We start from the raw sequence: 23,858 nt of genomic DNA on the forward strand, positions 1-23,858 counted from the left end.
AGCCCATAGCTTTTTGTTTAGCCTTTACTGGCTAAATTACAGGGGGACCCCAGAAAAAAATTGATGTGGGATCCCCCTATAAAATCGAGACATCAAAGGCTAAACTAAACAGCTGTGGGCTGATATTAATAGCCATGGAAGGGGCCATGAATACTAGCACCCTCGGCAGCTGTTAATATCACCCCTCAGCAGTCCCAGAAATGGCGTATCCATAAGATGCGCCAAATCTGGTTCTTAGCCACTCTCTTCCACACTGCCTTGTAGCGGTGGCAGGGGGTAATGGGGTTGGGGTTCACGTCAGCCTTGTACTGGCGGCTGACATGAAGCCCAGGTTAGTAATGGAGGGCGTCTATAAGACGCCCCCATTACTAACCGCGTGGTTAAATGGTCGTCGCTTTTTCAATAAAAGACACGGCCAGAAAAAAGTATTTTAATGAAATAAAAAAAACACAGTTCTACAATTTTTTTATTACACGCCTCCGCGAAGCCCTCGATCTCCTGAAAAAGAGAACCTAAAAACAAACAACCATATCCCTCATCTGTCCGCCGTCAACGACGAAGTCCACAATCACGACTGTCCCATGACGATCCGGATCATTTCTACAGCTGTGACATCAGCCATCACTGATGTCACAGCTGTAGAATACAGCACTGTATACTGACAGGAGTGTAGAATCACCCCGGTCAGTATTCAGTGATGCAGGGGGTCACTGGGGTTCATCAGCTGAAGATAAGCTGAGGAACCCCGGTGAGCTAGAGACCATAGGAACCTTCTTGTGAAGGTTCAGCAATCTTCAGCAATCTTCAGCAATCAGCTGATGGTCACATGACCATCAGCTGATTACCTGCTTCAGCAATCAGCTGATCGGTCATGAGACCCATCAGCTGATTACCGGCTTCAGCAATCAGCTGATGGTCACGTAACCATCAGCTGATTACTGCTGGCACTGATCACCTGATTGTCACGTGACCATCAGGTAATCTCTGACGTCACTGATCACCTGATGGTCGCGTGACTTAATTTTAACTTTTTTATTCTTTTTTAACTTCCGCTGGCCCACGGGCTGGGAAGAGCAGGCTGCTGCTTCTCCTATTCACGTTGCTCCAGAGCAGCGGTTGTATAAGAGAAGTAGCAACCATCTCTCCCGACCAGGGTACCAGCCGCGGCGCGATTCCGGCGCGATTTTGCGCCTATTGATTTACATTGAAAAAAAGCAAATCCGCATGTATAGATATTATACATGTGGGTTTGATGTGATTCAATGCAAGTCAATGGGCGCAATTTTGCCGCGAATGGTTGCGCTGTAGTTTGTGCTGCAATGATAATCTGCAGCGGAAATTTCCGCATCATGTGCACAGCACATGTGGATTATCATTGGTATACATGGTAGACCTCTTACCAAGCGATTTTAATAATTATTCCGCCGCGGAAACTCATTAAAACCACATTGTGTGCACTCAGCTTTAAATTTAACTTCAAATTAAGACAAGGTGGGTAATGGATAGGTGTGGGACTGCTGTGCTGAGAGCCCTGATAGCACATACAACAGCTCATGCTGATTTTCTTTTCAGCCACACTCAGGTGGCACAAATATCAGCTTTATAGACTACTATTGTTAAAAAATTTAAGGATAGTAAAACAGGTAGTTGACAGAAAGTAAGTGCAGGTCTGCTGGTCTAGGAGCCCTACTGCTACAGGAAACACACATGAAGGAGACCCAACCAGGAGTCTCCACATTTCCAAAAATTAAGGTCAGACACCACAAAAGTAGGTGGTATCAATATCACTGGAGTAGAAATAGTATAATGGGGACCAACACTCTTCAACTACAGCCAACCCAGCAGATGGAGACCCAATCAGGAGTCTCCACATTTCCAAAAATTAAGGGCCGAAACAACTAAAGTGGCATCAATTTCACTGGAGTAGAAATAGTATAATCGGGACTGACACTTCTTCCATTACAGCCAACCCAGCAGATGGAGACCTAATCAAGAGTCTTCACATTTACAAAAATTGGGAGCAGACACCACCAAAGTGGCATCAATTTCTCTGGAGTAGAAGCAGTATAATGGTCCACTGACACCCCTTCCACTACAGCCAACCCAGCAAATGGAGACCCAATCAGGAGTCTCCACATTTCCAAAAATTAGGGGCAGACACCACCAAAGTGGCATCAATTCCACCAGAGTAGAACTAGTATAATGGTCCACTGACACCCCTTCCACTACAGCCAACCCAGCAAGGAGTCTCCACATTTCCAAAATTAATCTTAACATCAGCAGCAGCAACAGCAGGCACAGAAGCCATGACAAAGCTCATTCTTGCCCTCCTCTACGAGGCGCACCACTGTGCAGCTGCCAAAGAAAGGGAGTGTAGTTGCCCATCCAGTAACATAAGTTGTCAGTTTTCTTTAGATAGGATCTGACAGTGTTGGTTCACCAGAGCTTTCACTAACATTACCACCTACTCCACGTACACCTTGAAAACCAAGCCTATTAGCCCTTCTACCACGACCTCACTTTTTCCACTCATGTTGCTCAGATAGTGTGGTTAGAGCACGGTATTAGCAACAAAAATTTTGATTTTTATTGTGAAGCGCTGGATACACCAAAATCTCAGCGCCAAAAAAAATTAAAAGGTGAGATGTGGCCTGCTGTATCACGTTAGTAACAGAAGAAATTCGATTTTCTACTGTGGACATGGCCTGTATACAGCAGAATATATGCAACAAAAAATTACAAGCAGAGATGTGGACTTGCTGGATGTAGCACAGTAGTAACAGAAAAAATAGAGTATCAAATGTGTACTCCTGCATGCAGCACAACATCCGCAGTGGACATCAGAGTTCTATGCTGAAGTGTGGCCTGCTTTCTCTGTCTGGACCACACTAATAGCAAAAACAATGTAGCGCCGGCGTCCCTGCCCTCTGCTAGGCAGGGACGCTGTTCCCCTCACCTCCCTGCTCCGTGCCCGGCGTCCTCCTCCCGCTCTGCTGGCAGCGCGCGCTCCTTCCCATCCACTGTGCTTAGGGCGCACGCGCGCGCTCTCCCTCCCTCTTAAAGGGGCCGCGCGCGCCATCCTAAGGAGTCCCCGGCCAATGGCCGGAGGACTTCACCATATATAAGGCACCTCCTCCAAAATGGAGGTGCCCGAGCAATGTTGTTGCACTGTTTACTACTCTGCTTCAGCCCTCGGGTCCCGTTGCCAGTTACCTGCCAGTTACCTGCCAGTTACCTGCCAGATTCCTGCCTGATTATCCGCTACCTGCCTGCTAGTCTGAGGTCCGACGGTCTGCCTTACTACTCCTGTCAGTCTGTCTAAGGACCAGTCTGCCCGCTCACCTGGGAGCGCACATCAGCCACCTGCCTGCTTGCCCGAGGTCCGACGGTCTGCCTTCCAACTCCTGTCAGTCTGTCTATGGACCAGCTTGCCCGCTCACCTGGGAGCACACACCTGCTACCTGCCTGCTAGTCTACCTGGAGGCTCCGCCGTCACGTGCTGTGACCACCTGCCTGTCCAGTGACTCCTGCTCGCTCACCTGGGAGCGCTCATCTGCTGCCTGTCTGCTAGCCTACCTGGAGGCTCTGCCGTCACATGCTGTGACCACCCGCCTGTCCAGAGACTTCTGCCCGCTCACCTGGGAGCGCTCATCTGCCGCCTGTCTGTTGGTCTTCCTGGAGGCTCCGCCGTCACGTGCTGTGACCACCCGTTCATCCAGAGACTCTCGCCTGCTCACCTGGGAGCTCACGTCTATCATCAGCCGCCACAGGTCGTACCAACCCTTTACCTAGAGACTGCCCCGGTCACTTGCCGTGACCATCTGCCCGTTCATCCAGAGACTGCCCTGGTCACTTGCCGTGACCATCTGCCCGTTCATTCAGAGACTGCCCCGGTCACTTGCCGTGACCATCAGCCCGTTCATCCAGAGACTGCCCCGGTCACTTGCCGTGACCTCCAGCCCGTTCACTCAGAGACTGTCCCGGTCACCTGCTGTGACCTCCTGCCCGTCTTCCCTGGTCGCCACCCGCTCCCTTACAAGGACTGCCCCCTTGTATAGTAGCTCAGAGGTTCCGCCTCCCAGACCCGTTACAGTTTGCTCGGGCCATGGAACCCGGTGGCACCCAAGCTCCCTCGCTCTCGGACCTGTGTCATGAACTGTCCCATCAAAGGACCCAACAGGAGTCCATCCTGGGTCACCTGCGGAATGTCAATACTCGCCTGGACACTCTGACTGCTCCACCAGCAACCTCCGCCAGTGCCATGTCTCGCAATCCGGCAGCTCCGCTGCCCACTAATACCATGGTATCCTACCCCGGACCCCGGCTTTCTGCACCTCCTCGCTTCGGAGGCGACTCCGCCCAGGCTCGGGGCTTCATAAATCAGTGCACCCTGCACTTTGAACTATTGTCCCACCAGTTTAACTCCGACCGGGCCAAAATTGCATTCATCATGTCCCATCTCACCGGGGAGGCCTTGGCCTGGCTAAATCCTCTATGGGAGAGAGGAGACCCCCTGGTGTCCAACTTGCCTGCTTTTCTCACGGCTTTCCGGAAAGTCTTCAACGAACCCGGACGGAAGACCTCATCCGCATCATCACTGCTACGCCTCCGTCAGGGAAGTCTCACCGTGGGCCAATATGCCATATGGTTCCGTACCCTTGCCTCGGAGCTGGCCTGGGATAACGACGCTCTGGTATCCGTCTTCTGGGAGGGTCTGTCCGGCCGTATTAAAGATGAACTTGCCGGTCGGGACATTCCTACCACTCTCGATGACCTAATAACTCTTGCCACCCGGATTGACCTACGGTTCCAGGAGCGTGCCAAAGAGGTCACCCGTGAGAGGAGGTTACCATGTCTAGCTCCTACTTTTCAGAAACCCGTCACTCCCTCCGTCTCTACCCAGGTACACTCTCCTGAGTCTATGCAGGTCGACCAGACCAAGATGGTCAAAACCCGTCAGGACTTACGCCGTGCCGAGGGGAGCTGCTTCTACTGTGGCAGTAAGGAGCACCGGATCCGTGCCTGCCCGGAGAGGTCGGGAAACGCCTGTGTCTAGGTTCGCTCAGAGAGGTCAACCTAGACAAGAATAAATCCTCTCCATCTCTGCTGCTGTCAGTCTCAATCGTCTGCGGGGAGAACCGTTATTTCGAACGAGCCCAACTTGACTCTGGAGCGGCCGGGAATCTTATTTCACAGTCCCTGGTAGAGAAATACCGCATCCCCACCAAACCTCTGGCTGTACCCTTGTCTGTTGCTGCCGTGGATGGGGGCCTCTTACCACGCCCCATCCAACTCATCACCGAATCCATTACTCTGCAGGTGGGAATGCTGCATTCTGAGAGTATCTCCTTTCATGTTTTGCCTGGACTCTCTCACGCCCTCTTGCTAGGCCTACCTTGGCTCCAGAGACATGCACCCGTGCTTGACTGGCAGATCGGAGAAGTCCTTCGCTGGGGACAGGACTGCCATAAGACCTGTCTGGTTCCCGTCCATCCCGTCCGTCCTTCTCCTACCCCAGCTAATCTACCTGGACTTCCGATTCCTTATTGGTCTTATGCTGATGTCTTTAATAAAAAGGAAGCAGAGACACTACCTCCTCATAGACCATACGACTGCCCTATCGACCTGTTACCTGGTACTACTCCTCCCTGTGGGCGTATTTATCCTTTATCCGCTGCTGAGACCCGGTCGATGTCCGAATATATTGAGGAGAATCTGGCCAGGGGATTCATCCGGAAATCTACCTCCCCGGCGGGAGCAGGCTTCTTTTTCGTCAAAAAGAAGGACGGCTCTCTCCGTCCCTGTATAGACTATAGAGGCCTTAACCAGATCACGGTGAAGAATAAGTACCCCCTTCCGCTCATTCCGGAGTTATTTGATCGTCTGAGGGGGGCTAGAATCTTCACCAAACTGGACCTCCGTGGGGCGTACAACCTGGTTCGTATCCGTCAGGGGGATGAATGGAAGATGGCATTCAACACCCGGGACGGCCACTATGAATATCTGGTAATGCCCTTTGGTCTCTGTAACGCTCCTGCCATCTTTCAAGAGTTGGTCAATGACATCTTCCGGGACCTTCTCTACTCCTGCGTAGTGGTGTACCTGGACGACATCTTGGTCTTCTCTCCGGATCTCCAGACTCACCGGAGGGACGTTCGTCAGGTCCTGCTCAGGCTCAGGCAGAATCACCTCTTCGCTAAATACGAGAAGTGCCTCTTTGAGCAGACCTCGCTTCCGTTTTTGGGCTACATTATTTCTCAGACCGGCCTACGAATGGATCCAGAGAAACTGTCTGCCATCGAGAAATGGCCTCGACTGGAGGGGTTGAAGGCCATTCACCGATTCCTGGGCTTCGCCAACTACTACCGCCTCTTCATACCACACTTCTCTTCCCGGACTGCCCCAATTTCCGCGCTCACCCGTAAGGGTACTAATCCCAAAGAGTGGCCGCCCGAAGCAGAGGAGGCCTTTCTTTCCCTAAAACAGGCCTTCTCTTCCGCCCCGGTGCTGCATCGCCCGGACGGCAACAAGCAGTTCTTCCTGGAAGTTGACGCCTCCTCCTCTGGAGCCGGAGCGGTACTTACTCAAAAATCATCTTCCGGGAGAATGGTAACTTGTGGCTTCTTCTCCAAACTCTTCTCCTCTTCTGAGCGCAACTATTCCATAGGAGACCGAGAGTTATTGGCCATCAAACTGGCATTGGAGGAGTGGCGTTACCTACTCGAGGGGGCTCTTCACCCGGTAATAATTTACACTGACCACAAGAACTTGGCTTACCTCCAGCATGCCCAGAGACTTAACCCGCGCCAAGCCCGGTGGTCCTTGTTTTTTGCTCGCTTTGATTTTGTTCTTCATTTTCGCCCGGCTGACAAAAACGTCAAAGCAGATGCCTTGTCCCGATCCTTTCTGGTGTCCGATCTCGAGGAAGAACCTAAACACATCATCGATCCCACCAGAGTAATGCAGGTGGCTCCCGTGAGCCTAAATCGTCTCCCTCCCGGTAAGACGTTCGTATCAGTACCTGATCGGGAGAAGATCCTACACTGGGGTCACTCGTCTAAACTAGCTGGCCACGCCGGTCAGAAAAAGACCCTCCAGCTTATTGCCCGGCACTACTGGTGGCCTACCCTGCACAAGGACGTAATAGACTTTGTTTCTGCCTGTGTGTCCTGCGCCCGCAACAAAGTCCCGAGACACCTGCCAGCCGGACGCCTTCTTCCGCTTCCTGTGCCTGCTGCCCCCTGGCAGCATATTGCTATGGACTTCATAACTGATCTCCCCGTCTCTGCCGGTTGTACGGTCATTTAGGTGGTCGCTGACCGCTTTTCCAAGATGGCTCACTTTATTCCCCTGCCTGGCCTTCCGTCTGCACCCGAGCTGGCTAAAGACTTTATCCGCCACATCTTCCGTCTTCATGGCCTGTCCCTCCACATCGTGTCGGATCGTGGGGTACAGTTCACCTCACGTTTCTGGAGAGCCACTTGTAAACTGCTAGACGTCACCCTGGACTTCTCTTCCGCTTACCACCCACAGTCCAATGGTCAAGTGGAGCGGATCAATCAGAACCTGACCAGTTACCTCCGGCACTTCGTTAATGCCCATCATTCTGACTGGGTGGATCTCCTACCATGGGCCGAGTTCTCCTATAACAATCACGAGAGCGAATCCTCCTCCAAATCCCCGTTTTTTGTAGTCTTCGGTCAGCATCTTCGGATTCCTTTTCCTGTCTCCACCTCTGTGGACAACCCGGCTGCGGAATCTCTCGTTAGCAAATTTTCCTCCATTTGGGAGAGTACCCGATCCGCACTCCTCCAGTCGTCCGAACGGATGAAAAGACACGCTGACAAAAAACGCCTGGATCCTCCACAATTTCGTCCTGGAGATAAAGTCTGGCTCTCGTCTAAATATGTCCGACTCAAGATACCTTCTTACAAGTTTGGGCCTCGGTTCATCGGTCCTCTGGAGGTCATCAGTCAGATCAACCCGGTGGCCTATAAATTAAAACTCCCGGCCAACTTACGGATCCCTAACTCCTTCCATGTATCTCTCCTCAAACCTGTGGTACTTAACTCTTTTTCCAAGTCTACAGGTACGCCTCCTGCTCCGGTTTCTGCTGAGGACGAGTTTGAGGTAGAGAACATTCTTGCCACCAAAAGGGTAAGAGGAAAGACCATTTTTCTAGTAGATTGGAGGGGGTTTGGTCCTGAGGAGAGAACGTGGGAGCCCCGGGAGAACATCCATGCCCCTCTTATCCTAGCTAAATTTCTGTCTGGCCTAAAAAAGGGGGGGCCTAAAGGGGGGGGGGGGTACTGTAGCGCCGGCGTCCCTGCCCTCTGCTAGGCAGGGACGCTGTTCCCCTCACCTCCCTGCTCCGTGCCCGGCGTCCTCCTCCCGCTCTGCTGGCAGCGCGCGCTCCTTCCCGTCCACTGTGCTTAGGGCGCGCGCGCGCGCGCTCTCCCTCCCTCTTAAAGGGGCCGCGCGCGCCGTCCTAAGGAGTCCCCGGCCAATGGCCGGAGGACTTCACCATATATAAGGCACCTCCTCCAAAATGGAGGTGCCCGAGCAATGTTGTTGCACTGTTTACTTCTCTGCTTCAGCCCTCAGGTCCCGTTGCCAGTTACCTGCCAGTTACCTGCCAGTTACCTGCCAGATTCCTGCCTGATTATCCGCTACCTGCCTGCTAGTCTGAGGTCCGACGGTCTGCCTTACTACTCCTGTCAGTCTGTCTAAGGACCAGTCTGCCCGCTCACCTGGGAGCGCACATCAGCCACCTGCCTGCTTGCCCGAGGTCCGACGGTCTGCCTTCCAACTCCTGTCAGTCTGTCTATGGACCAGCTTGCCCGCTCACCTGGGAGCACACACCTGCTACCTGCCTGCTAGTCTACCTGGAGGCTCCGCTGTCACGTGCTGTGACCACCTGCCTGTCCAGTGACTCCTGCTCGCTCACCTGGGAGCGCTCATCTGCTGCCTGTCTGCTAGCCTACCTGGAGGCTCTGCCGTCACGTGCTGTGACCACCCGCCTGTCCAGAGACTTCTGCCCGCTCACCTGGGAGCGCTCATCTGCCGCCTGTCTGTTGGTCTTCCTGGAGGCTCCGCCGTCACGTGCTGTGACCACCCGTTCATCCAGAGACTCTCGCCTGCTCACCTGGGAGCTCACGTCTATCATCAGCCGCCACAGGTCGTACCAACCCTTTACCTAGAGACTGCCCCGGTCACTTGCCGTGACCATCTGCCCGTTCATCCAGAGACTGCCCTGGTCACTTGCCGTGACCATCTGCCCGTTCATTCAGAGACTGCCCCGGTCACTTGCCGTGACCATCAGCCCGTTCATCCAGAGACTGCCCCGGTCACTTGCCGTGACCTCCAGCCCGTTCACTCAGAGACTGTCCCGGTCACCTGCTGTGACCTCCTGCCCGTCTTCCCTGGTCGCCACCCGCTCCCTTACAAGGACTGCCCCCTTGTATAGTAGCTCAGAGGTTCCGCCTCCCAGACCCGTTACAAACAATTGATCTGCTGAAAGGTCGATTTCACAGCCACACAGGATCCTATCGACCTAAACTATCTGATTTAGCAAGCTAGGCGGTTGCTTCTATCTCAAATCTCTCAGTATCTAGAGCAGCGTTAGGAGTAGCCCCTCTGCCCTGTTACACTGACAAAATGGTGATAAAACAACATGTCCACTCTTTACTTGGAGAGGGACATGTGACTTCAGCAGCAAATGACAGAAGCCCTTGTGTCTTGACATTGTGGATGGTTCCTGTGCCTTGACTGGCTGGCTGAAATCTGATCACAATAAGTTAAGAAAAAAAAAGGATTACTAGTCCTCTGCTACTCTGAACTCTTTCACCCTTTCCCCTCATCAAATTAGTCCCCCCCCACTCATCATACAGCACCACTACCCTAGTCAAAGTCTCATTTCCAGCACTTTTGATGATTTTCTGTATAAACGCTCGGGTGTCCGATAACGAATGCGAATGTGCAATGTTCGTGCTGAATTTAAAAAAAAACAAATGTTTTCCAAACATGTTCATCCATCTCTAATCAAAACCACATTCAAGAAGTTTATTACCCCTTCAGGTGCTTCACAGAAATTAATGGACTGTGGAAGGAAAAAAATTAAAATGTTACTTTTCTTCACAAAAAATGTATTATAGACCCAAAGTTTATTATTTTCAAAAGGGTAACAGGAGAAAGTGGATCCTAAAATGTGCTATTCAATTTCTCCTGAGCAAGATTATACCCCATATGTGGGGGAAAACTATTGTTTGAGCACACGGCAGGGCCCGGAAGGGAAGGAGCACCATTTGACTTTTTGAAAGCAACATTTGCTGGAATAATTAGTGAACGCCATGCTGCGTTTGGAGAGCTCCTCCTGATTTTCCTAAACAGTGGAAACACCCACAATAGACACATTCTGTAAACTGGACCATTCGGGGAACTTATCTAGATGTGTGGTGAGCACCTTGAACCCCCAGGTGCTTCAAAGAATTTATAATATTGAGCCGTGAAAATAAAAAAAATCGCATTTTCCCACAAAAATGTTCTTTTAGACCCAACTTTTGCATTTTAAAAAAGGTAAAAGAAGAAATTCTTTACCATACAGTTTGTTGTGCAATTTCTCCTGAGTACGGCAATGCCCCATATGTGGGGGAAAACTACTGTTTGGGCACATGGCAGGGCTTGGAAGGGAAGGAGCACCATTTGACTTTTTAATTGTAAAATTTGCTGGAATACAGTGGGTACGGAAAGTATTCAGACCCCTTTAAATTGCTCACTCTCTTGAGCCAAACTGAGCAATTGTGGGAGAAGAGCCTTGGTGAGAGATGTAAAGAAGAGCCCCAAGATCACTGTGGCTGAGCTCCAGAGATGCAGTAGGGAGATAGGAGAAAGTTCCACAAAGTCAACTATCTCTGCAGCCCTCCACCAGTCGGGCCTTTATGGCAGAGTGGCCAGACAGAAGCCTCTCTTTAGTGCAAGACATATGAAATCCCGCAGAGAGTTTGCTCAAAAACACATGAAGGACTCCCAGATTATGAGAACTAAGATTCTCTGGTCTGATGAGACAAAGATAGAACTTTTTTGTGATAATTCTAAGGGGTATGTGTGGAGAAAACCAGGCACTGCCCAATACAATTCCAATAGTGAAACAAGGTGGTGGCAGCATCATACTATGGGGGTTGTTTTCAGCTGCAGCGACAGGACGACTGGTTGCAATTGAAGGAAACATGAATGCGGCCAAGTACAGAGATATCCTGGATGAAAACCTCTTCCAGAGTGCTTTGGACCTCAGACTTGGCCGAAGGTTCACCTTCCAGCAAGACAATGACCCTAAGCACACAGCTAAAATAACAAAGGAGTTGCTTCAGAACAACTCTGTGACCATTCTTGACTGGCCCAGCCAGAGCCCTGACCTAACCCAATTGAGCATCTCTGGAGAGACCTGAAAATGGATGTAAACCAACGTTCACCATCCAACCTGACGGAACTGGAGAGGATCTGCAAAGAAGAATGGCAGAGGATCCCTAAATTCAGGTGTGAAAAACTTGTTGCATCATTCCCAAGAAGACTCATGGCTGTACTAGCTCAAATGGTTGCTTCTACTCAATATTGAGCAAAGGGTCTGAATACTTATGACCATGTGATATTTCAGTTTTTCTTTTTTAGTAAATTTGCAAAAATTTCTACATTTCTTTCTTTTTTCAGTCAAAATTGGAGGCAGATTGTACTTTAATGAGAAAAAAAATTAACTATTTTGAATTTACCAAATGGCTGCAATGAAACAAAGAGTGAAAAATTTAAAGGGGTTTGAATACTTTCCGTACCCACTGTAATTAGCGGAGAGTCCCTGATTTGCCTAAACAGTGTAAGCCCACCACAAGTGGCACCATTTTGGAAACTAGACCCCTCAGTGAATTTATCTAGATGTATGGTGAGCACCTTGAACCCCCAGGTGCTTCACATAACATAGTAACAGTTTTTAAGGTTGAAGGTAGACTAAGTCCATCTAGTTCAACCCATAGCCTAACATGTTGATCCAGAGGAAGGCAAAAAAAAACATGTGGCAAACACTAAGCTCCACATTGGGGAAAAAAAATCCTTCCCGACTCCATGCGACAATCAGACTAGTACTCTGGATCAACGCCCTATCAAGGAATCTAGTATATATAACCTGTAATTTTATACTTTTCAAGAAAGGCATCCATGCCCTTCTTAAATTTTAAAAGTGAATCACTCATTACAACATCATGCGGCAGAGAGTTCCATAGTCTCACTGCTCTAACAGTAAAGAATCCGCGTCTGTGATTATGATTAAACCTTCTTTCCTCCAGACGTAGAAGATGGGTGATCAATGAGTGGAACAGGCTGCCACGAGAGGTGGTGAGTTCCCCTTCAATGGACGTCTTCAAACAGAGGCTGGACAGACATCTGTCTGACATGGTTTAGTGAATCCTGCTTTGAGCAGGGGGTTGGACCAGATGACCTAGGAGGTCCCCTCCAACTCTACCATTCTATGATTCTATGATTCTATGATTCTATGCCCCCTTGTCCTCGTCTCTGGCCTCAGAGTAAAAAGATCAGTAGACGGGTCTTTGTACTGTCCCCTCATATACTTGTACATAGTAATAAGATCACAACTAAGCCTTAGTTTTTCCACAGTAAATAACCCCAAGTGTAATAACCTGTCTTGGTATTGCAGACCCCCCGGTCCTCTAATAACCTTGGTCGCTCTTCTCTGCACCTTCTCTAGTTCAGCTATGTCTTTCTTATACACCAGAGACCAGAACTGTACACAGTATTCTAAGTGTGGTCGCACTAGTGACTTGTATAGAGGTAAAATTATGTTCTCCTCATGAGCATCTATGCCTCTTTTAATGCATCCCATTATTTCATTTGCCTTTGCAACAGCTGCCTGACACTGGCCACTAAACGTGAGCTTGTTGTCAAACAAAGGTTTATAACTAGTGTTGAGCGAGCATGCTCGACACTGCTCGTTACTCGCCCGAGCATCTCACTATTCAGGATGTTCGGCAAGCACCAAGCATTTCCGGGTTACTCGGGCGAGAGCTCGGATCTCCGCCCTGCACGTTTGGCGCTCTTTACAGAGCCAATGAACATGCAGGGAATGCCAGCCAGTCACTATAATGCCGCAGCCATGTTGTTTGTGGGCATTACAGTGATTGGCTGGCCGCACAGCGTCACCTCGAGTATTTAAAACCGGGCACTGCCATCTTGGACACAGTCGCTCCGGATCAGACAGTGTAGAGAGTTGCTGAGTTAGGGAGAGATATATAGTGCGAAATAGGTAGTGTAGGGTCTCTAAAGCCTGCCAAAACAAACAAACAATCCTTCTCAGGACTAATATCCATCCCAGATATCAGGCAGGCAGGCTGTATAGGAGAAGCAGTGGTTATACCAGCAAATGCTGCATTACAGTCCTGTGTGCTCCTGTTGGTCAAATTGCCAGACTTATCACCCCAGTCTCAGGGGCCAGGAAATTTTTTATTTTTTTTCATCTGAATCCTGTATTTTTTTTTTCCTCAGTCAGACTGTACATATACGCGTCTTGTTAACCTTTTGGTATCCCCCCCCCCCCCCCACAAAAAAAAAATTGAGTGTGTCTGTGACTGTTCAGACCCCAATATATCTGTTTAAAAGAGTCTGGTGAAGGCCAGAGAAATAGAACTGTGTCTTTGCAGTTTCACGGGTCAAATCTTTGTATTATCCTGCTTTTGGCATCTTTTGCCGTAAAAAAAAACTGTAATAGTGTCTCCCTGACTGGTCAGACACCAATATATCTTTTTAAAAGAGTCTGGTGTAGGCCAGAGAAATAGAACTGTGGTTTTGCAGTTCCAGGGGTCAAATCTCTGTATTATCCTGTTTTTGGCATTTTTGCCGTAAAAAAAAACTGTAATAGTGTCTCCCTGACTGGTCAGACACCAATATATCTTTTTGAAAGAGTCTGGTGTAGGCCAGAGAAATAGAACTGTGGTTTTGCAGTTCCACGGGTCAAATCTCTGTATTATCCTGCTTTTGGCATTTTTTGCCGTAAAAAAAAACTGTATTAGTGACTCCCTGACTGATCAGACACCAATATATCTGTTTAAAAGAGTCTGGTGTAGGCCAGAGAAATAGAACTGTGGTTTTGCAGTTCCATGGGTCAAATCTCTGTATTATCCTGTTTTGGGCAGTTTTTGCCGTAAAAAAAACCTGTAAGTGTCTCCCTGACTGGTCAGACACCAATATATCTGTTTAAAAGAGTCTGGTGTAGGCCAGAGAAATAGAACTGTGGTTTTGCAGCTCCACGGGTCAAATCTCTGTATTATCCTGTTTTTGGCATTTTTTGCCGTAAAAAAAAACTGTAATAGTGTCTCCCTGACTGGTCAGACACCAATATATCAGTTTAAAAGAGTCTGGTGTAGGCCAGAAAAATAGAACTGTGGTTTTTCAGTTCCTCGGGTCAAATCTCTGTATAATCCTGCTTTTGGCATTTTTTGCTGTACAAAAAAACCTGTAATAGTGTCTCCCTGACTGGTCAGACACAAATATATCTGTTTAAAACAGTCTGGTTTAGGCCAGAGAAATAGAACTGTGGTTTTGCAGTTCCACAGGTCAAATCTCTGTATTGTCCTGTTTTTGGCATTTTTTGCCATAAAAAAACTGTAATAGTGTCTCCCTGACTGGTCAGACACGAATATATCTGTTTTAAAGATTCTGTTGTACGCAACATAACTATAACTGTGGTTTTGCTGTTCCACGGGTCAAATCTCTGTATTATCCTGCTTTTGCCATTTTTTGCCGTAAAAAAAACTGTAATAGTGTCTCCCTGACTGGCCAGACACCAATATATCTGTTTAAAAGAGTCTGGTGTAGGCGAGAGTGATAGAACTGTGGTTTTCCTCTTCCACTGTTCTAATCTCCTTTTTATTATCCTTTTTCCATTGATGGTGCGAGTGTAAGCTATTTTACTTCATTTACAATGGGCAAGGCGCGTGGCAAGGGACGTGGACTGGACTTTCTGGTGATGGTGCGTGTAGAGGACGGGGCCGTGGCCAAGGTGAAAATGTGCCACAACCAACAGCCACATCTTATCGCTCCCACTTCTTGACCGAATTACTAGGGAAGCACACTACAACACCAGTATTGCGAACTGATCAGTGTGAACAGGTTATTAATTGGATAGCAGATAATACTTCCAGTTACCTGGGCACCACCACCTCCGGTCTGTCTTCCACACGGTCAAGTTTTAGTAGCCGTGAGTCTCAACCGCATACTCCTCCTCACCCTGATGCTCCTTCCTCCCACCATACCGAGTGTCGTCAGACAGCAACTGATCCCACACTTGGACACTCTGAAGAGCTGTTCACTGGTCCATTTCCAGATTTTTGCACCTCGCCTGCTCCGCTTGAAGTGGTGGAAGAGGAGATCCCATGTAGCGATGCCCAAATATTTGAACAGCCACGGCCACAGGAAGTCGACGTTGGCAATTTGTCAAAAGAGGTGGACGATGATGAGACACAATTGCCAGGAAGTGAGGAGGAGGATCGTGGTGTGCAAGTGGAAGAGGAGGAGGTGGTGGATGATCTAGTAACTGACCCAATGTGGCAGGAGGACACGCAGAGCGAGGCCAGCAGCACACAGTGGGAGGGAGGCAGAGTACCCCAACAGGCAGGAAGAAGCAGTGTGGTGGCCGCACACAGAAGGCGGGCAACAGTTCCCCGTAACACCAACATGAGGGACGTTGCCAGTTCAACCGGTAGGTCTTCCAAAGTCTGGAATTTTTTTTAAAGACTCTGCTAATAACCCCAAAAAGGCCATTTGTACCACCTGCCATGCCAGCATCAGCAGGGGTGACAAAACTACCAGCCTGACCACCACCAGCATGATCAGGCACATGGCAGCAAAGCACCCGACTTTATGGGGTGAACCCCAGGGTCCATGACCAGTGTCAGTGGGTGTCACTACTGCTTCTTCCGCTGTTGTGTGTGTTATAGAACCCCCTGTTGTGCGTGCAAGGCAATCCTCTGTCCATGCTGCATGCAAAGATGCCCCCTCCTCTCCGTCTTCAATTGTTATGGCAGTTTCTCAAGAAACAGCATCAACGTCCACATCCAATTGTCCATATCCCAGACCTTTGAACGAAAGCGCAAATTTGCAGCCAATGCCCCACAGGCCGCAGTCCTAAATTCGCATATTTCACGACTGCTTGTGTTGGAAATTCTGCCTTTTAGGCTGGTGGAGACGGAATCCTTCCGCAACCTTATGGCGGTGGCCGTCCCTCGGTACTCGGTCCCAAGCCGACACTATTTTGCCCGGCTCTCCATCTTTGCACTACACAATCACGGGTCCCAAAACATCTGCCGTGCCCTCAACAATGCAGTTACTGGGAGAGTCCACCTGACAACGGACACGTGGATAAGTGCTTGTGGCCAGGGATGGTACATCTCCCTGATGGCACACTGGGTAAACATAGTGGAAGCCGAGACCCAGTCGGACCTTGGGACAGAACACATCCTCCCCACACCGAGGATTGCGGGCCCTATGTCAGTCAGAGTTGCCCCCACAGTGTACAGCTCCTGCGCATCATCCTCCTCCTCCTCATGTTCAGCCTCCATCTCAGATATCACCACATCAGTTACAAGCTGGAAGCATTGCAGTACTGCCTCCGCCAAGCGGCAACAGGCTGTGCTGAAACTCATATGCTTAGGTGATAAACCTCACACTGCTTGTGAGTTGTGGACAGCTGTGAAAGAGCAGGCAGATCTGTGGCTGAGACCGCTGAACCTACATCCCGGCATGGTCGTGTGTGACAATGGCCGTAACCTGGTGGAGGCGAGGTGAGATCACACATGTACCATGCCTGGCTCATGTGCTTAACCTCGTGGTTCAGTGATTTCTTAAATCGTACCCCGAGTTGCCAGATCTGCTCGTCAAAGTACGCCGCTTGTCAGCTCATTTTCGGAAGTCGGCTACAGCATCCGCTGCCCTTGCTGTGTTGCAGCAGTGTTTTCAGCTTCCGGCACACCGACTGGTGTGTGATGTCGCCACACGTTGGAACTCTACCCTCCACATGTTGCAAAGGATTTGTGAGCAGAAGAGAGCAGTAGTGGAGTACCAGCTGCAACAAGGCCGTCGATATTCAGGTCAGACTCCACACATAAGACCTCAGGAGTGGACCAGGATGTCTGACATATGTACCATCCTGACAAACTTTGAGGAGTCCACCAAGATGGTGAGTGGCGATGATTAGCGTCAGCATCCCACTTGTCTGTCTTTTGCAATGCTCTCTGCAGAGAATTAAAGAGGAGGCATTACAGCCAGAGTATGATGAGATGGATCAAGAACCCGTAATGGGCTATTACACAACGTGCATTGGGGGACAATGAGCGAGAGGAGAATGAGGAGGAGGAGGAAGAACAGGAGCTGGTATCATGCGCTGTAAACGGAAGTACCTGTACAACTGTCATACATTCGGTTCAGCGTGGGTGGCCTGAGGACAGGGGGGAGGAGGAGAGCATGGTCAGTCGTCATCTTGGTGAGGACACGGAAGTCTTGCCCGTTACCAGTCTGGCAAGCATGGCTGACTTTATGTTCCGCTGCCTTAACCCTGACCCTCACGTTGTAAAAATGTTGGGTGACAGTCATTACTGGTTGGTGACACTTTTCGACCCCCGCTACAAGGAGAACTTTCACTCTTTTATTCCTGAGGTGGAGAGGTCTACAAAAATGGGGCAGTACCAGAAGGCCTTTGCTGCAGAACTGTTAAAAAAAATTCCCATCTGAACACGCTAGCGGTAGAGGTCACAGTTCGTTGCCCAACCAAGGCGTACAGGCAAGAGAGACGCAACTCCAATCCAGCAGAGGCAGGGAAACACTATCAACATTCTGGGATAGTTTTCTGAGATCCACCCAGCTTACAGGCCCTGATGCACGGGGTACTCTCACAAGGAGTGGAAAGTTTCAAAAGATGTTGAGGGAGTACCTTGCCGACCGTACCAGCGTCCTCCATGATTCCTCTGTGCCTCTTAATTATTGGGTATCCAAGCTGGACACTTGGAATGAATTCGCTCTGTATGCCTTGTAGGTCCTGGCCTGCCCTGCCGCTAGTGTGTTATCGGAGCGTGTTTTTAGTGCCGCTGGGGGAATTATAACTAATAAGCGCACTCGCTTGTCAACTGACAATGCTGACAAGCTAACCCTTATCAAAATGAACAAGGGCTGGATTGGGCCAGACTTCTCATCACCACCAAATGACAGCAGAGTAAAATAAAGTCAAATCCACTGTGTTATTTCGGGAGGTGTATTCCCATGCACCGCCTCACACCCACACATGGGTATACGCTGCCTCATTTCGGCTGTATTTTGCTCTTCTCCTTATCCTCAGCCTCCACCACCACTAAACCACCAGGGTGACCGTTGCCAGCATTGCAAGTTTCTCCATCATAATTTTTGGCAGCTTTTGCTTGGAACGCATAGGCAAAGACTATGGGATACCCACTCCCCAATATTGGGAATAATGTTTTTAAAATGCTGTACTGCATGGCTCTTGTAAGGGGCATGAAAACAGTCTTGTTAAGCTACTGCAACCTCCAACATTCTTCCAGGGGCATTAAAATCGTCTTGTTAAGCTACTGCGACCTCCACCACTTTTCCCAGGGGCATTGATATTGTCTTTTTATTCCACTGCGATCTTAACGTCTCTTCCAAGGGGCATTAAAACCATCTTGTTAAGCTTCTACAACCTCAAAGTCTCTTCCAAGGGGCATTAAAACCATCTTCTTAAGCTACTGCGACCTCCACCACTTTTCCCAGGGGCATTAATATTCTCTTTTTATTACACTGCAACCTCCACGTCTCTTCCAAGGGGCATTAAAACCGTCTTGTTAAGCTACTGCGACCTCCACTACTTTTCCTAAGGGCACTAATATTGTCATTTTATTCCACTGCGACCTCCAAATCTCTGCCAAGGGGCATTAAAACCATCTTGTTAAGCTATTGCGACCTCCATCACTTTTCCCAGGGGCATTAAAACCGTCTAGTTAAGCTACTGCGACCTCCACCACTATTTCAAGGGGTATTTATATTGTCTTTTTATTCCACTGCGAACTCCACCATTCTTCCAAGGGGCATTAAAACAGTCTTGTTAAGCTATTGCGAACTCCACCACTTTTCCCAGGGGCATTGATATTGTCTTTTTTATTCCACTGCGACCTCCACGTCTCTTCCAAGGGGCATTTAAACAGTCTTGTTAAGCTACTGCGACCTCCAACACTTTTCCCAGGGGCATTAAAACCGCCTTGTTAAGCTACTGCGACATCCACCACTTTTCTCAGGAGCATTGATATTGTCTTTTTTTTCCACTGCGACCTCCACGTCACTTCCAAGCGGCGTTAAAACCGTCTTGTTAAGCTACTGCGACCTCCACCACTTTTCCCAAGGGCATTAAAACTGTCTTGTTAAGCTACTGCGACCACCACCACTTTTCCCAGGGGCATTGATATTGTCTTTTTTTTCCACTGCGACCTCCACGTCTCTTCCAAGGGGCATTAAAACCGTCTTGTTAAGCTACTGCGACGTCCACCACTTTTCCCAAGGGCATTAAAACCGTCTTGTTAAGCTACTGCGACCTCCATCACTTTTTCAAGGGGTATTGATATTGTCTTTTTTTTCCACTGCGAACGCCACCATTCTTCCAAGGAGCATTAAAACCGTCTTGGTAAGCTACTGCAACCTCCACCACTTTTCCAAGGGGCATTAAAACCGTCTTGTTAAGCTACTGCGACCTCCTCCACTTTTTCAAGGGGCATTAAAATCGTCTTGTTAAGCTACTGCAACCTCCACGTCTCTTCCAAGGGGCATTAAAACCGTCTTGTTAAGCTATTGCGAAGTCCACGTCTCTTCAAAGGGGCATTAAAATCGTTTTGTTAAGCTACTGTGACCTCCACGTCTCTTACAAGGGGCATTAAAACAGCCTTGTTAAGCTATTGCGACCTCCACCACTTTTTCAAGTGGCATTGATATTGTTTTTTATTCCTTTGCGAACTCCACCATTCTTCCAAGGGGCATGAAAACCATTTTGTTAAGCTACTGCGACCTCCACCACTTTTCGCAGGGGCATTGATATTGTCTTTTTATTCCACTGCGATCTCCACTACTTTTCCCAGGGGCATTAAAACCGTCTTCTGAAGCTACTGCGACCTCCACCATTCTTCCAAGGGGCATTAAAAACATATTGTTAAGCTACTGCGACTTCCACCACTTTTCCCAGGGGCATTGATATTGTCTTTTTATTCCACTGTGACCTCCACGTCTCTTCCAAGGTGCATTAACACCATCTTGTTAAGCTACTGCGACCTCCACCACTTTTCCCAGGGGCATTAAAACCGTCTTGTTAAGCTACTGCGATCTCCACCACTTTTCCCAGGGGCAGTGATATTGTGTTTTTATTCCACTGCGACCTCCACGTCTCTTCCAAGAGGCATTAAAACCGTCTTGTTAAGCAACTGCGACCTCCACCACTTTTTCAAGGGGCATTGATGTTGTATATTTATTCCACTGCGAACTCCACCATTCTTCCAAGGGGCATGAAAACCATCTTGTTAAGCTACTGCGACCTGGACCACTTTTCCCAGGGGCATTGATATTGTCTTTTTATTTCACTGCGACCTCCACCACTTTTCCCAGGGGCATTGTTAAGCTACTGCGACCTCCACCATTCTTCCAAGGGGCATTAAAACCTTCTTGTTTAGCTTCTGAGACTTCCACGTCTCTTCCAAGGGGCATTAAAACCATGTTTTTAAGCTACTGCGACCTCCACGTCTCTTCCAAGGGGCATTAAAACTGTCTTGTTAAGCAACTGCGACCTCCACCACTTTTTCAAGGGGCATTGATGTTGTGTTTTTATTCCACTGCGAACTCCACCATTCTTCCAAGGGGCATGAAAACCATCTTGTTAAGCTACTGTGACCTCCACCACTTTTCCCAGGGGCATTGATATTGTCTTCTTATTTCACTGCGACCTCCACCACTTTTCCCAGGGGCATTGTTAAGCTACTGCGACCTCCACCATTCTTCCAAGAGGCATTAAAACCTTCTTGTTTAGCTTCTGAGACTTCCATGTCTCTTCCAAGGGGCATTAAAACCATGTTTTTAAGCTACCGCGACCTCCACATCTCTTCCAAGGGGCATTAAAACCATCTTGTTAAGCTACTGCGACCTCCACCGCTTTTCCCAGGGGCATTGATATTGTCTTTTTATTCCACTGCGACCTCCACGTCTCTTCCAAGGGGCATTAAAAGCGTCTTGTTAAGCTATTGCGACCTCCACCACTTTTCCCAAGGGCATTAAAACTGTCTTGTTAAGCTACTGCGACCTCCACCGCTTTTTCAAGGGGCATTGATATTGTCTTTTGTCTTTTTATTCCACTGCGAACTCCACCATTCTTCCAACGGACATTGCGTTTCCTCCGAATTGTAGTCAGCTTTTCCTTTTCAATGCATAGGCGAACACTAAGGGAGACCCACTCCCCAATAATGGGTAGAAGGTTTTTAGTATGCTGTAATCCACGTCTGTTTCAAGGGGCAAAGCAGTTCCTCATAATTTTTGGAAAGTCTTCCATTCACTGCTTAGGCCAACAGTGCACAGGAGACCCAGTTGCTATAAATGGAAAAAACGGTTTAGTTAAGGTCCTATGACCTCCATGTCACTTCCAAGGGGCATTGGAGTGCCTCGAAATTTTAGGTAGGCATTGCACTCACTGCATGCCCTATAACTGTGTAGCCGAACCGCTCATTTTGGTACAGAAACATATCCACTAGACATGTGTGGTTGACTGGCCTGATATTGATGTGAATGGTTCCTGTTCCTCCTGCTCTTTCTCCTTTGCCACCACCTCATCCTTCATTCATCACCTGAAGCTTTGCTTTAACGGGAGTCATAGAACTGGGATATTAGCAGGAAAACATCCAGCAATCCTCGGAGGAGGTAGGATATGCGCCAAAACGATGATCACCTCAGGCCTAGCCGCTACTACATACTTGCTCTTGCATTCCAAAAAAACAAAGCAGATGCTAACTTCTATCATCATCATCATGCTCCTCACCTTGGCACTCTCAACTCCCCTGATGGAGAAGCCAGGGCCCAAGGGAGGAGTCTGCTTCTCTGGTCGGCTCGTCCAATGCTTCCCTAAAGCAGGCCGGGCAAAGAAAAGTTTGGGGGGAAGTTCCAAGGAGAAATAGGGGCGGCTGGGGAGCGTTTATCGATACCCAGTCGCCCCCAGGCGGCTGGGGTCCATGTGTGGACTCCTGGCCGCGGGGCGGCAGGGGACCGAGAATGGACACCCAGCCGCCCCCTGGTGTCTGGGGAAGGAGCGTCGACACCCGGCCGCCGGGCGGCTGGGGACTGCATATGGATACCAGGCCGCCGACGCAGCCATGACATGGTGGCTGGCGTCTGCTTCCACATGCCTAAAAGGCCCAATTTCAAGTGCAAGCAAGAAAAAAGTATGGTATTGTAGCCTGGGGTTGGGTGGGTGGCAGGTTGCACACTTACGCTTGCATTCCAAGAAAACAAAGCAGATGCTAACTTCTATCATCATCATCAGGCTCCTCACCTTGGCACTCTCAACTCCCCTGATGGAGAAGCCAGGGCGCACCGGAGGAGTCTGGTTCTCTGGTGGGCTCGTCCAATGCTGCCCTAAAGCAGGCCGAGCTAAGAAAAGTGTGGGGGGAAATTCCAAGGAGAAAAATGGGCGGCTGGGGACCGAGTATGGACACCCGGCCACCCCCTGGCGGCTGGTGACCGAGCGTGGACACCTGGCCGCCGGGCGGCTGGGGACTGAGTATGGATACCTCACTGCCAAAGCAGCCATAAGGTAGTGGCCAGCTTCGGCCTCCTCCAAACTAAAAGGCCCAATTTCAAGTGCAAGCTAGCAGTATTGTATTGCAGCCTGAGGGTGGGTGAGTGGCAGGCTGCATACTTGCGCTTGCATTGCAAGGAATGGGCGAGGTACAATTGAACACTGCCCGTGAGACAAGGACTTGCACGGGGATAGTTGCAAGTCTGCATCTTCTGATGCGGCAAGGATCACTTCTGATGGGCACACTTTTAGGCAGTGACCTGGGAGTCAGAGATGCTTCCAGGGGTCTTCCTCATGCTGTTCCCATGTCTTTTCAGCACTGTATACATGTGTCACACAGCACATGGCCAGATAAGATTGTAAAATGTTAAAATGACATTTCCCGGTGAATGCATTTGTCACGGTTGAAAGCAATACAAAAGTGCAAAAACGCATAAAAAATGCTACTTGTGAACATAGCCCAACGTGTGGAGGAGTATTTTTGTTTTTGGTTATTTATTTTACCTTATACACAAGTCTTTACCCTGGAAAGGAAGTTCCTTAACATATTTCACAGGAAAACCATTTCAGTTTCGTTTTTGAACGTTTAATTGTGAGCCCGTAAAAGTGGCTTAATACCTCTGACCACATTGTTGACGGTAGTGACCTGGGGGTCATAAATGTTTCCTGTTGCGATGCCCATGCTGTCCTATCTTTTGAGCACTGTCACTTTCGTTTTGGGCACTTTTCAGGTTTTCTACAGACTGCCGGGGGTGCCGCCGCAAAAATGTACGGGTCTCCATAGACTAACATTGGGTTCGTTGCTCGGGTCGAGCACCCGAGTATCAAGGTGAGCTCGGCCCGAGCATTTTAGTGCTTGCTCAACACTATTTATAACGTTCAGCTGTAAAAAAAAAAATCACATTTTTCCAACAAAAATTGAGTTTTAGCCACAATTTTTTTCATTTTCACAAGGATAGCTGGAAAAAATGGACCACAAAATTTGTTGTGCAATTTTGCCTGA

General features: G+C 49.0%; 1 protein-coding gene across 2 annotated transcripts in view; it reads right to left on the reverse strand.

The window, feature by feature from the left end:
* LOC141154972 (cytochrome P450 2C8-like) overlaps positions 1–23,858 on the reverse strand; it is a 67,549-nt gene that overhangs the window by 19,345 nt on the left and 24,346 nt on the right. The window lies entirely within an intron of this gene.

Source organism: Phyllobates terribilis, unplaced genomic scaffold (genome assembly GCF_046119375.1).
Source record: "Phyllobates terribilis strain yellow unplaced genomic scaffold, ASM4611937v1 Scaffold_7__3_contigs__length_470593459, whole genome shotgun sequence".
NCBI classification, from domain to species: domain Eukaryota; kingdom Metazoa; phylum Chordata; class Amphibia; order Anura; family Dendrobatidae; genus Phyllobates; species Phyllobates terribilis.